Here is a 13,535-nt window from a genome sequence, read left to right as displayed (position 1 = left end):
TGTCATCCGTCCCGTCTCATACGGCCTTGTCTCATGCGGAGGTGTGTCCAACGGTAAATCCAGAGGGTCAAAATTACGATATCGCGAATAATTTTCCAGATGGAGTCACGGGTAAATTCGTGACCACATTTGTTGCAATCAATTGAAAAACGTTAAAAAACTGTTAAAGTAACAATATTGCCATAGCCTACATATAGTTTGCTCATTTCTGAATGTTATGCTTTTGTTGTTCCATATTAACGTAGCTACATCTGATGAAACCTGCATCAGCAACGCAGCCGTTTCTGCCAACTAACGGCAGGACCTCCTGAGGAGGGACAACAATCCACGATCTGCACACACATCAACAAGACTACAAAAATAAACATGTTACACGCTTTCCAAGACTTTTTAATTGTATATTCTATATTGTTTTCACACTTCACCGGGACATTGCTGCAAATACAACTGCTTATCAGCATGGCGAGAGCGACCGTCGGCCTCGGCTGTCGGCTCTCTGGGACCGGGGACAGAATGCTGTCGGGTCTCTTGGACCCGGGACAGAATGCTGTCGGGTCTCTGGGACCCGGGGCAGAATGCTGTCGGGTCTCTGGGACCCTGTCTGCATCCAAATCTGCATTTATTTTATAGACGAACATATATTTTAAGTGTTTTTATTCATCAGTATGATAGTCTGCTGTCGGGTCTCTGGGACCCTGTCTGCACCCAAATCTGCATTTATTTTATAGACGAACATATATTTTAAGTGTTTTTATTCATCAGTATGATAGTCTGCATTTCTCTTATAGACATGTTTAGTTAAAAAAAAAAACATATTTATTCATTTATATGATTGCCGTTCATATCATATAAATGAATAAAAAAAAAATTATTTGCGATTTTGCATTTTTGACCCTCTGGATTTACCGTTGGACACGCCTCCGCATGAGACGAGACCGCATGAGACGGGACGGATGACATGGGACGCTCCAGGCTGCAGCAATATACTCTTACTTCTCCGAACCGGATGCGTTGTCCATTTGTAGTTACAGTCAATGTTCACGGCTTGGTTCTAATGCTGCTGGGCGCTCCCTCTCTTTGGTCTGTCTTACCGTGTTTTCGGGCAGTTGTTGAGGCTAATGCGCTGTCGATCTCTTCTATAACTGACTCAATGGCAAAATCTACACATCTCAATTCTTCAGCGGCAGCCACCTTTGGTGACGTGGTTGATTACGTTTCTGTCGATCATCCGTCCATCATCGTATAAACCCCACCCTGACAATTTGATTGGTCTGAACAGCTCTGGTTCAAGCATTGTTGCTCCACAACGGATCAAGTCCAGACCAAACTTTCCAACTTCAAATGTCATAGACGGGGCTAAATTTGGCTGGCATCCAGGCTAGGGTAAATCCAGACAGCTAGCTAGACTATCTGTCCAATCAAAGTTTTCTGTTGCATGACTAAAACAACCTTTGAACGCACACATGTTCCACCGAAAGAAGTTCCTTCCCGAGGCTTTTTTGCAGAGGCGTTGTTGCTCCTTCCGGTGCTTAATGCTGCCCAAGACAATTATAATTGGTAAAGAAATGTAAATAAACCACAGAACGTTTTACTTTTATCCAGGAATGCTGTGTGGACTCGCTAGATCCTCCTTCGCAGCGCTGTGGAAGAAGGTTTGGCAATGCGAGACTAGAGACTATCTGGTGAACGTGGTGGAGAATTCAACCGCAAAAGAGCCAGCTGTTTCCCTTTAGGAGTTGGTCAAGTCCCAAACAGAGGAGCCTAAACAGTGAATATTTGACTTATATTCATCAGGTGGTCATGAGCTTAGCAGCAACAACATCACAAGTTTGATTTTTCTCTTTTCTGTTACAGCTTACTGATGAGGCCAGAGACGCATGTTTTCAGAAATGTTTAACATTTAACAGCTGCTTGGGGTACTACGGCATTACCATGGTAATTTATGTTATTTTCTCAAATCCCAGAAGTGGAGAAAACCCATGAATGCGACAGATTTTGCTGAATTCATCAGTTAGGAAAAATTATGTTAGCAGTTTCACCAAATACAGAGACGTAACATCAGGGAGGACGTGTGTGCGCTCTGCCGTTGTGTGTCTGAGATTAGTAAGAGCAGTACCACTGCAGTCCCAAACTGTCATGTTTCTGCACTGTTCAACAATTTCAGATTTTTACCCCTGGAGGTCAAAACTGAAATTGTGTTCATCTTTCATCCCTGCACACACAGCTGGAGCTAACTCTTGCATTCATTTCTGCCGCAGGACAGTAAGTGAGTCTGACTGAGACCTTCAGACCTCTTGGATGATTACTTTCCTCTTCCATCTCTTTACTTCTCATTTTGCCTCTCTTTGTCTGTACCTGTAACCAGGATTGTTTTCCCTTCCTCTCTTAATCTCTATTTCAGTCTTTTCTCCTCTTCTTAGATTTGCTGACCACTGGCAACAGAGCCGGTGGTCAGCAAATCTACTGCATCATCCATGGAGCATTGCTGTATGTGTTTGTGTGTGTGTTTATATGTGTGTGTGTGTGTGTGTGTGTGTGTGTGCATGCGTGTGTGCGTGTGTGTGTGTGTGTGTGTGTGTGTGTGGCACAGTGCTGGATACAGGACAGGATAGTCATCCGCTTTACTGTCACAGCTTGTGACCCAAAAACCATGAGTGAGGTCCGGTCGATAGCTGGCCAGGTGCCTGCTGCAGGGAGAGAGGCGATGGATGAGATTTGTACATCAATGCGTCATCAGACAATATGGCAGCCGAGGAACGGCAGGCTTGGCAAGCTTACAGTCAAGTGTACCACATTACAGATGATTGATTACCGATTACAGAGTAGTTTCAATTCTTATGTTCTAAAGTTCTAAAATTCTACATCCTAAAGTCTTTTGACTTCAATTTAGTATGATTACTTTGTGTTTCAGTAAGTTTTTATATTTATTCAGTTAGTTTTTCTACATATACACTGTATATATATTGTATATATATAAAGTAGCTGCTGTCTGATATTTATGCTTTATGTCAGTGTGGGTCTGAATGCTTTACTGCAATTAAATAACAAGTAACTGTAGCTGCTCTGCCATTGCCACTGTATTCAAAACTGTCTTTGATCCCACTTACTGACTGATTTGGCTGAGGTTCAGTTATAAACATTAGGAGCAGAGTTAAGTCTGGCTCTTTCAACTTGTTCAGAAATGACTGCAAATGCTCTAAGCTCCAATCAAAGGTGAGATTGAAACTTCCTTCTTGACCTCAGCTGATGGATTAAACGCTTTCCTAGAAAAAGCTGTGTGACTGCGCATGTGTTGATATAGAACGTTCACATGATTCCACGGGTCTTCAACCTTTATTTTGTTTTTCAATCAAATCACTGTCATCTCTTATTGTGATCTAATTCTCCTTCACACTGGATTTGGATGACAAGGCAGTGAAAAAGTGTGGGTCAAGCTGCCAGGATGAGTAGGTCCGCTCAGTGAGAGGAGCCAAGCTCCAGCTGGAGCTGTCGGAACGAGCGTTTCAATCAAATGCTGAGGGGTCAGCAGCTGTATCCAGTCACTGAGGAGACAAAAGAGACACAACTAAGTGGTAAAGCACAATATATGAAACAAAGTGAGAGGGATCCCATATTTCAAAATGGCTGCCACAGAACCTGGAAGCACTTTGCTGTCAATGCTGGTTGAAAATGACAGTCTTGAGAATGAACAGTTGTGCTGTGTTGTCTTTAGGTTTTTGTCTAAATTATTTTAGCAAAAAAAGATGTGTTTTTCACTTGTATTCTGCAGGATGTAAAAGCATTTGGCAGGCAAATTCGGTCTGGGTCCAACCCAACAGTGCCATTTTTTGCCAAACAGCCCATTGATGGCACATATCTTACATGAGCGAGCTGAAAAAAACCCAACTGCCTTATTTTTCTGGCAGTATGATCTCTATTTTTGAGTGGGCCAAAAAAAGTAAGTAATGATCATATTTCAAACTGCATTTTTCATTTTATTTCTCTCTTCGTATCCCATGCTGTTTTGGCTTTGCTGAATGTTATACTACACCTGAATATGTGCTCTCTCGTGCTTCACCTGTAAACTGATAACATTTGCGGACCATCTCCCATGGCAGATCAGCGTCTGGCTTCAAAAGGACATAATGACACTGACACTGGAACTCATATCTTGACACATAAACCCCCATAAATAATTCAAAGGCAGAATATTTTCTCATGCTCTAGTAATCTGGTTAAATAATTTGGGATTACATTGCCTCAACTGCACACCAGTAAGGGGATCAGCGGGCTGCCCATGAAATGCCCTCTGTTGTGTGGTACAAAGGGCATCTCAGTGGCCCATGTATTTGCAGTCTGGATAATCTCCCATTGGCTTTAGCACCCATCGCAGGCATGGTGTCATATCTGGGAGGCTTTGTTAACAGCTAATAGGGCTGTTTACTCCACCCCCCACCCCAGGCAAAGCCTGTAAATGATTTGGCTTTTCATTTGCAGATTCAAAAATGACACCAAAAAGAAAGGAGTAAACCACAAATTTCACATTCATGAGGCCTACTTATAATGCGTATTGAATAAGCCTAATGAATGTTGAATAAAATTAAAATATTTGGTAAAATAACGCGTTATTCTCTTCTATCTTATGACCATCAGAGCCAATTTCACACTCAGGACCTTGGTTGTTTGAATTAAATACGGACTGCTTCCCTTTTCCCTGTTGTCCATCTGCCAGATGCCTATATGTTAGTAGTTTAGTTCTCTCCCCCCACTGCCATCAGTATTCCTCCAACATAACCTGCTTCTTCGGGTCCCAACCTACACATTAGGGTAAAGAGTGAGCAGCATTGCTTATTCAGCTTGGACTCTCCGGTGAATTGAGATAGAGGGAGGCAAAAAGGAGAAAGGTAACCAAGAGATAGAGGGAAGGTAGATAGGAGAATAGAGAGAATAGAGAGAATGGAGGAGAAGGTAGACAGGGGTGAAGGTGAAAAGATACAAAGCAACCGGAAAGGGCAGCCCCAATATGTCCTCTTCCCTCTGGGTCCTCAAATATCATGATCCCTTGAGAGACAAGAGAGAGGATGGAGAGATGGTATGGGGGGAGGTAACACAAGAGGTCAGATCATTAGGCAGACAGAGGTGAAAGATCACAGCAGGGGGCAGTCTAGAAGCAATGAACCTGAGAGGAGAAGAGAGGAGATGAGAGGAGAGGAGAGGTTTTGGTTTTAAAAGTCCCATTAGTGGACCATTTTCAAATCACAGAATAACCGACAAACATAGACAAAAAAAACAACTAAACAAATACAAACAATACAAAAAAGACAGTTACATTTCCATTCAAAACTTAAGCACCAACTCCCCCCCCCCCCCCCCCCCTCCCCAGCACAAGACACCCTTTACAGCCCACACATTACCAAAACCCACCAAATTGTCTATCAGCTGGTAATGAGAGTGCTCAACCCTTAGCCGGGCCCTGACCAGCCCCTTCAGCATCGGTGCCGGCTCCACACTGCCCACCCCCTGCCCCATATTTCTACGGGAAAGCCAGATGGCCAGTTTCGCCGTAGCAAACTAAAAATTCAACAGGACGTGAACAGCCTTCTTAGTCTTCGTGTAACGTGGACCAAAAATAAACAACTCCAAAGAAAAGACCTCCCCTAGACCCTGAACCCACCTTTTAGTGACCTCCAGCACATCAGTCAGCCGAGGACAACCAACAAACAGATGCGCCAGAGTCTCTACGTCAAAACAAAAACTACACCCCTCCCCCAGCTCGGGATCGATGTGCGCCCTGTAGTGGTTTGTAGCTATGGCCCCATGCACAATCCTCCATTGGAGGTCCGCTGCCCGCTTTTCAACGGGCAGCTTGTACAGGGCTCGCCAACTGCCCTTAGGGGAACCGTCAGGACCAAAAAACTCAGTCCACCTCGACTCCCTTAGCCCAGCCAGAGTCCGCAGGTTCAGCACCTTTACGCAGGTATGATACAGTTCTTTCTTCCCAGCATCCTGGAACTTGCCCAGGTGAGGGGTCGAGAAAGACAGCAGAAGGCCCGCCTCCTCCCGCCACTCCCCCACAGATGGTGTAATGGACAGAGAGGGGAAACTGTATTCACACACCTCACTCCACTGCTCACAGAGAGACCGGGTCTGTACCAGCATCCGCTGAGGCTGCTCCAGGGCAGCACAAACTTCATGCACCACCCTATCGATGAGTCTGATGGATGGAGGTGATGTTGCTACTCCATCTCAGAACTTCACCAGAGATGGCAGTCACCGTCACCATGAGAGGAGAGGAGAGGAGAGAAGAGGAGAGGAGAGGATATCTAAACTTCTCAAAGCTTGAGCTGGCTTACCAGATATTGATTTGTACGTCCTTGTGTCATGTCTTAAGACTTACAAACTCTTAATCTTAAAACGGCGGTGATTAGGAGAAAAGTATTTAGAAGAAGAAATCCAGGGTAAGATTCAGCTGACTGCTTGGATGACTCATGTTTTACTGATGCACACAACCCACACACATTTTCCATGCTCAGTAAACTCTAGATCTCCCATGTGAGGGAATGAGTTTGTTGCTCAGTAGAACTCCTTGACTTGAAAATGTATTATATTGATTCCTTCCTTTCTTTTTCTTTTACTCAATATTATGTAAAAATACGAAATACATCAACAGCAATCACAATGCCAATGCCTTTAGTCAAACTGCAACTCAATCAACTCACATCCGAATTACAGTACTCACAATAACTCAGGGGTGGATTACCGGATGGGCCCACTGGGTCTTGCTTTGCTTATCATCCCACCTGTGCATTTCATTTTTTTTTATTGTAATTTTCTTCTCTTTTGGTTTATTTTCTCACATGCACAAGAACAAAAGAACTAAATTTGATGTTGGCTTAAATTGAGTGTTGTTGAGATACAGGTGAATCTATTTCTATTTATTGTTTTGTTGACTTTCAGTGTTTCTGTGCTGTGAATCCTATTGAGATGCTGGTGAAATTTATGTCTCAGTTCACATGCTGTTGGCTTTAATTGTGTGCATGTGCGCTATAAATCCTGATGAGGAACAGGTGAGTTTAGTACAGTTTAGTAGTTTAGTAGTGAGGTTAGTTTAGTTATTGTTTTTGGCTGCTACGCCTACGTATTTACTTATGAACCTTTATTCACCTCCAATCATTTGAACTAACAACAAAACCAGTGAATAAAGCTTTTACTAGCTTGCAGTCTCTATAAGCATGACTTTGTGTACATCTTATTTTTGTTCCACTGAACCTCGCTCAGTCAGCACTGATGACTGTCTCTCACCTGTACTATTATTTCCCACAGGCCTGATCATTAGAATATCAGTACAAAATGAAAATCTGCTCATCTAAATGCAAATCCTAAATGGCATTTCAAATTTTTTCGCCTAACACGCTGTGTCTAATTTCCATGCAAGCACATGAAACTGCTGATTTCCATTCAAATAGCTACACTAATGTGTAATTTCATACAGTAATTCTGGTTTGTATGTTTTCTACCCCAGGTTTCTTTTGTCTTTTCAAATTATGGTGAAACAATCTCCATTGATATTTCAGTTCCTCAAGAACGTTTGTTTGCATTTTTAACATTGCAAAAAAAATCCAAGATTTCAACACATTCCTGTGAAACATCTCAACCTTTTCACTCTGGAAGAACTTGATCAATACACGTCTTTGGGTATGTCAAATGTAAAACAGTATCCTTTTTTTCCAAGGTTTTGACAAATAGTAAGCTCCTAATGCAAAATATCACAAACTAAACTCACATGTCACTTGTTGATTCTTTCCATTGCACATCCTTGTGTGTTTGTGTTTTTGATACAGAGGTCAGAAATGATGAGACCATAAGTGCACAATTTGTCTTTGCCCACCCAAACACCAGGAACGTCCAATTATTTGCTATTCAGCAGGGATTTAGCTGGAGAGCAGCAACAATGTTAATGAAGTGAGATTGAAAGTAGGCTATAGGGACGAGCTGGCTTGTGTTCAGACAAGCATTTAAATGGAATTAAGAACAAGAGGATGAAGACGGAAAATTGAGACCAGGCCTAATCCTTCAGTCCAAGCAGTAAACAACATCAAGAGGAGAGCAAAAAACAAGAAGTAAAGTTGTACGAGAAATTAATCCTTACTGCGTGTAATGTTTTTCTATTTCTCGCAGGAGCTAAACCTTTCCAACGTAAGCCCCGGATTGTTGAAACTATTTAATTGTTGGTAATGTCATGTGAGGATCCCTTACTTCTTGATGCTCTTATGTCTTCCTGAAGGGTTCTAAAACATAACACTGGAACCCAATGGGGTGTTGTTCAGTATTAAGCCTCAACCTCTGTACTACAATTTGATGTTTGCAGTCTAGTAGTTTGAGGACTGATTACATGTAATCAGCGATAAATACATTGTTGCCCTCAGTGTGTGGGTTGAATTTTAATAAAGTAAGTAAATTAAAGTTTGAAACAGAGGGTTGAGCAGAGAAGAATGATAAATGTAGAGCTGGACTGAGAACAGAAATCACAGACGATCTCTGGTCAAAAACACGTCAGAGTAAGAGAGAGAGAGCTGCTGATTCAAACTTATACATATGTACATATACTGTACAAGTGAGTGATGTCGCTTACCAGGGTTTGGCAGATGTGTTTGCATCCTTATGTGTGTGTGTGTGTGTGTGTGTGTGTGTGTGTGTGCGTGTATGTGTTTTGTTCAATGGCGGGGCAATGAGCAAAACATGAAGGGTACATGGAAGTAAATTGATGGAGGTTGTGTAAAAGTATGGACATGTACAAGCCATGTATTTGTGATGCAGAGAGCGAAGGGTGTGTGTTTGTGTGTTAGAAGAGGAAGGTTGGTTTTCTCTGCAGGTTTTCTTGTTACACTCTTGTAGTGATATCGCTCACAAACAACCTCCCGGGGGGATTAAGTGGAAGGACTTAGACAGCGAGAATGGGGCTCTGGTCTGTTCTTCTGCTGAATCCCTCCTGTGCTCTATGATAGGGGTCAGCTTAGACCACCACATGCTGGCACCATGGTGCCTAAGCCCAACAAGGCGATTAAAATAGGTCAAGTGAAGCTTTGGCAACATGGCCTTTGTCAACCCTTAAACCCAGTCTGAATACCTTAAAGAAAGGAGATTGGTGGGAAAAGAACATAGAAAACATCCACTTGTTTGCAATAGGGAAAAAAAGGTTTTCCCTTGATTTTTTGGACAACAGAACTGCACTGATAAAAATCTGACACGTTGGCCTGCCCTCGCATCATTAACAGTAATTTGAAGAGGAATTAACAGAGAATCGTAGTTGGTGGATTTAAGACAGGGAGCCGTTGCTCCGGGCTACATAATACCACAACACACATGTGCCTCTAAACAAAACAGTTTTCCCAGCCCTAACATAAAAATTTGCCCTACAACCAACACCATATGCTCTGGTTTCTTAAAGTAATAGTCTGAAGCAAAGAAATGGGTCAGAGGAGTATTCCTCCTGGGTCACACACATGACAGCAGAGCCATTTGTTTCATTAGATTGGATCTCAGGATAACTGGCTAAATTTCTTTTGGTTTGAAAAATCATGACCATATGGTGTTTGCACAGCACAGAGAATCCAAAAACACACAGTACGGCAAGGTGTCAGGAAAGCTGCTGCTGTACCTGCTTGTGTTTCCCATCATATACAGGTCTTGTAATATTAATGGCATTTACAAAGACAACAAGGTTTGTTCCCTGTGGCGGCATTTTTCTTTTCAACAACAATCAAAACAGCAGGCGAGACGCATTCATATTTCATCCCAATCTAATAGCAATGTAGTAATGAGCAGAACAAAAAAGTGAAAAATATGCAGACAGAATCCAAAAACTATTTGGCTCTGGGTCTTGTTGAAATGGTGTAAAGACAAACATTGTTACAAGATAACCTTTCATTTAATTTAATTATTCATCTTGAACAATCAACAATGTTGCAAGACAAAACAAAAAAATAAAAACCACAAAATAAAACACAAACAATCAGAATTTAACAAAAAAAAAAATAACTATAAAAAAGGATTAGTTCGAGAAGGAGAAAGATTTGTTCCTGCCACTACTTCACAAAATCATGTTATTACAACATAAGTAGATATGCAAATACAGCACACAATTGTTCAGGTCTTACAATAACTTACAAGAATAAAACAATATACAACAAACCTTTACATAACAATTCCGTTCCTATGTTTTGGTCTATTCTTTTCTGTATTGATCAGGTAATGATTTCTTGGACGTGTCTTTGGGTTTTCTGCTCCTAGCTGCTGCTTGGTCTCTGTGGTCTTTCCCCTCTCCCTACCCCCTACTAGGTAATGCGTCACTTCCGGTGCAACAGCACGGGACAGTCACCACAGACACCACACCACATCTCCAGTATTCTGTGAGAGACAGAGAGTTTTTCTTGGTTGCAAGAGGCTTAATCTGCACTGTATGGACCTGTTTGCCAAGGGCTTGAATGTGGCAGACTTTCACTAATATGTAAAAGTCCTGCATTCTGGCTTTAACTTTAACTTTAACTTTAATCTTTAACTAAAATTAATACTGTTTGATCAAAATTCCATTTCCGAAAAGCTTATTGAAAGTGTTTTTTCTCCAGCCTAAAATAATTTTGTCAAGTGCAACAGCTCATTGCGTGTTCTGTTACTCTGTCGTAATTATGCAGGTCTTGAATTCTGACACATTTCCGGGCAATCAATATTTGTGTGCACTGTATTCTGTGCAATCAATACTTGCATGTGGCTTGTGCATGAGCACCAAATAAGAAACTGCCACTGGTTGTCCTTAATGACCTTTTGGTCATTCTTCTATCCATCCATCCATCATTCACTCTTTAATCTATTCAATCAAGAAATCAATCATCTAATACAGCAGAGTTCATATACTGTATGCACTGTAAGTGGAAAAGAATTTGCAACTGAACAATTTGATTGAAAACATTGAAAAGTGCTTTTGCTAGGAATATGATCAATATTAGAAACTGACATGTATTTATAGAAATAGTTATACAAGAAATATTATTATTTGCTATCAAAATCTGAAGATGAAAGAAGCTTATCAATATTTTTACAAGACTCCTCCCATGTACAGTCTGAGACACATTGTTCTTCGGGGAAAACCCAATTACTTGTTATCACACTGCAGCTGTTTGCGTTTCCATCAAATTTGCCCCTATGCATGTTGACGGATAAACTGCAGTACTGGGCTGTGTTTGATTTTGTCAACATAATGGACCAGCTCAGTGAGTGTCCAGAAAGTGTTTACTGAGATTAATAGAAAGACTGTGACAACTGTAGGGCTTCCATAACAGAAAATGCAGACCTAAGACAGATTCAGTGAAGGCCGCTTTGACTGGCACATGCAAGTTGATCATGTTCCTCTCACTGTGGTGAGAATCTTAGACAGCTCATGCATCTCAAACAAGAGTCTGTTACTGCAAAATCCAAGTGAAGTAAGAATTATTTTAGTTTAATCCTACATTGTAAGTACCTGCGTAAACTACACCATCTGTTATCCCATCTCTTGCACGTTGTCTTGGGATATTGCAAGTAACTGCATTGTCTAAATTATTTTACACCAGTATATTTGCATCATGGGAAGATTATTGTTTTGGGCATATTTTAGGCCTTTATTTGACAGGACAACTGAAGACATGAAAGGGGAGATTGAGGAGAAATGGCATGCACCAAAGGGCCACACGTTGGAGTAAAACCCGGGCCCACTGCGTTGAGGAGTAAACCTCTATATACGGGTGCCTGCTCTACCAACTGAGCTATCCGGGCATCCATGATGTCATTTTAATGCTGTCAATACCTGGAATTTACTGTGTGTCTCCTCTCTCTCTATTTATCTCTGTATGTCTCACTCTCAGTAATGACTATGACAAACCTGCCAGACAACTGTAACGCATCCATCAGGCTTATCTCTTGTTGAAAGTCTCACAAATAGACAGACAAGACTCATGAACAATGTGGCATTAACACATTATCTCTTTCTCCCACTCACTCTCTCTCTCTCTCTCTCTCTCTCCTCACACACACACACACACACACACAACACACACACACACACACTGAAAATGTCTAACACATTACACTGGTCCCTGTCCTCCTTCAGCTCCTTTTATAACCCTCCTGTTCATGCAGAAGAGGCACAGAACCAAATGATGTCACTCACAGTTCCAGCCAACTCTGCCCATGTCGCTGCTAAATCCCACTTGACAGAGGCTTTGTCTTTGGTTTGGAGCTCCCACGTAAATAGGAAACAGTGTGTGTGGGTGTGTGTGTGTGTGGTGTGTGTGTGTGTGTGTGTGTGAGAGTAAAGAGAGAGAGAGAGAGAGAGAGAGAGAGAGAGAGAGAGTTTCATGGGTGCACAAATAATGTTTTTGAAAACATTTCCAACAACTTGCTTTTCCTAAAAAGAAATTGCAATGTTGCAGTAAGCTAGCTAACACAACCACTTTCCAAAATCTTTAGTACGGCTCTTGGCACCATGGATGCAGAGTCCTTCTTCTCTTCAAATAATTCAACGAGCCTCAAAAGTGTGATTGTTGATTGCTCCTGTCACCCAGTGGACATTGCACAACAACATCAATCTCATACTCCCAAATGTCCAAACAGATTAAGTCACGTGCAGTGAGGATTTCTTACAGTCTAACCTTCGCAGGATTGTACTTAACTGAAGGACAAAAACTCTTCTGACAGTAACTCAATCCGTTTTTTATCAAAAACTATCACTAAGGACATGCAGTTTTGTTGAAATGGCCAGTATTTGGGTGTTCTGTCAATATTTTTAAACCAGTAAATTTCTTTTAAAAAGCACATACAAAGCTCCAGCAGCACGAATTCACAGACCGTTTACTAATAAAGACATCATTGCCACCATGCTGCAGATAGACCATGACATTGAGCTCCAGATGTAATATTTGTTTTTTTGCAGCCTCATTAAGAGAGATTCAGTACAGGAACTTATCTATAAATAGCAGCAACACCTCTCAAAGTCTCAATGCTCGGTCTACAACACAGATGTCAGACGAGCCTGCATGTGTATCTGTATCTACTGTATACTGCTGCATGCTGGTTGATTGGAAAGGGAGAGGAGGAGATATGGTGAGAGAAATGTATTAGAAAGAGGGAGAGGCTGACAGGCAGCTTGGTTCAGTGAACGATGCATTCACATAACAAGGACAAATCTGTGAGTGGGTTTACAAAAATGCAATAATTTGCAATGGCCACATTGAACTGCCAGCTCTGCACTTTTTATAATGTCCTGGATTCCTTTATGAACATTATTTTCATTGGTACCTTTTGATTAGCTTAATGTCAACCATAGTCTATAGCCACGACGTCCCAGTTCTGGGATTACTCCATTGCCTCAGAAAAAAACACTAGCTGTCATTCTTTTTGGCTGGATGTCGGATACCTTTCTTTTTTTTGTGTTGGAATTTTAAACTCCAGTGGATTTATGAGGACCATGGTTAACTGCTCCTCATATCTCTGCAGGGTAAATCCAGACAGCTAGCTAGACTATC

The 13,535-nt window shown here is 41.6% G+C and overlaps 1 long non-coding RNA gene across 1 annotated transcript in view; it reads right to left on the bottom strand.

The window, feature by feature from the left end:
• Positions 1 to 13,489: 13,489 nt before the first annotated feature.
• LOC116695269 (uncharacterized) overlaps positions 13,490 to 13,535 on the bottom strand; it is a 221-nt gene continuing 175 nt past the window's right edge. The window contains exon 3 of the long non-coding RNA XR_004333405.1: positions 13,490 to 13,500. This is a non-coding gene — a long non-coding RNA (uncharacterized LOC116695269). The remainder of the gene's footprint in view (positions 13,501 to 13,535) is intronic.

This window comes from Etheostoma spectabile, chromosome 9 (assembly GCF_008692095.1).
Source record: "Etheostoma spectabile isolate EspeVRDwgs_2016 chromosome 9, UIUC_Espe_1.0, whole genome shotgun sequence".
Classification (NCBI taxonomy): Eukaryota; Metazoa; Chordata; class Actinopteri; order Perciformes; family Percidae; genus Etheostoma; species Etheostoma spectabile.
This window is presented reverse-complemented; position numbering and strand designations above follow the sequence as displayed.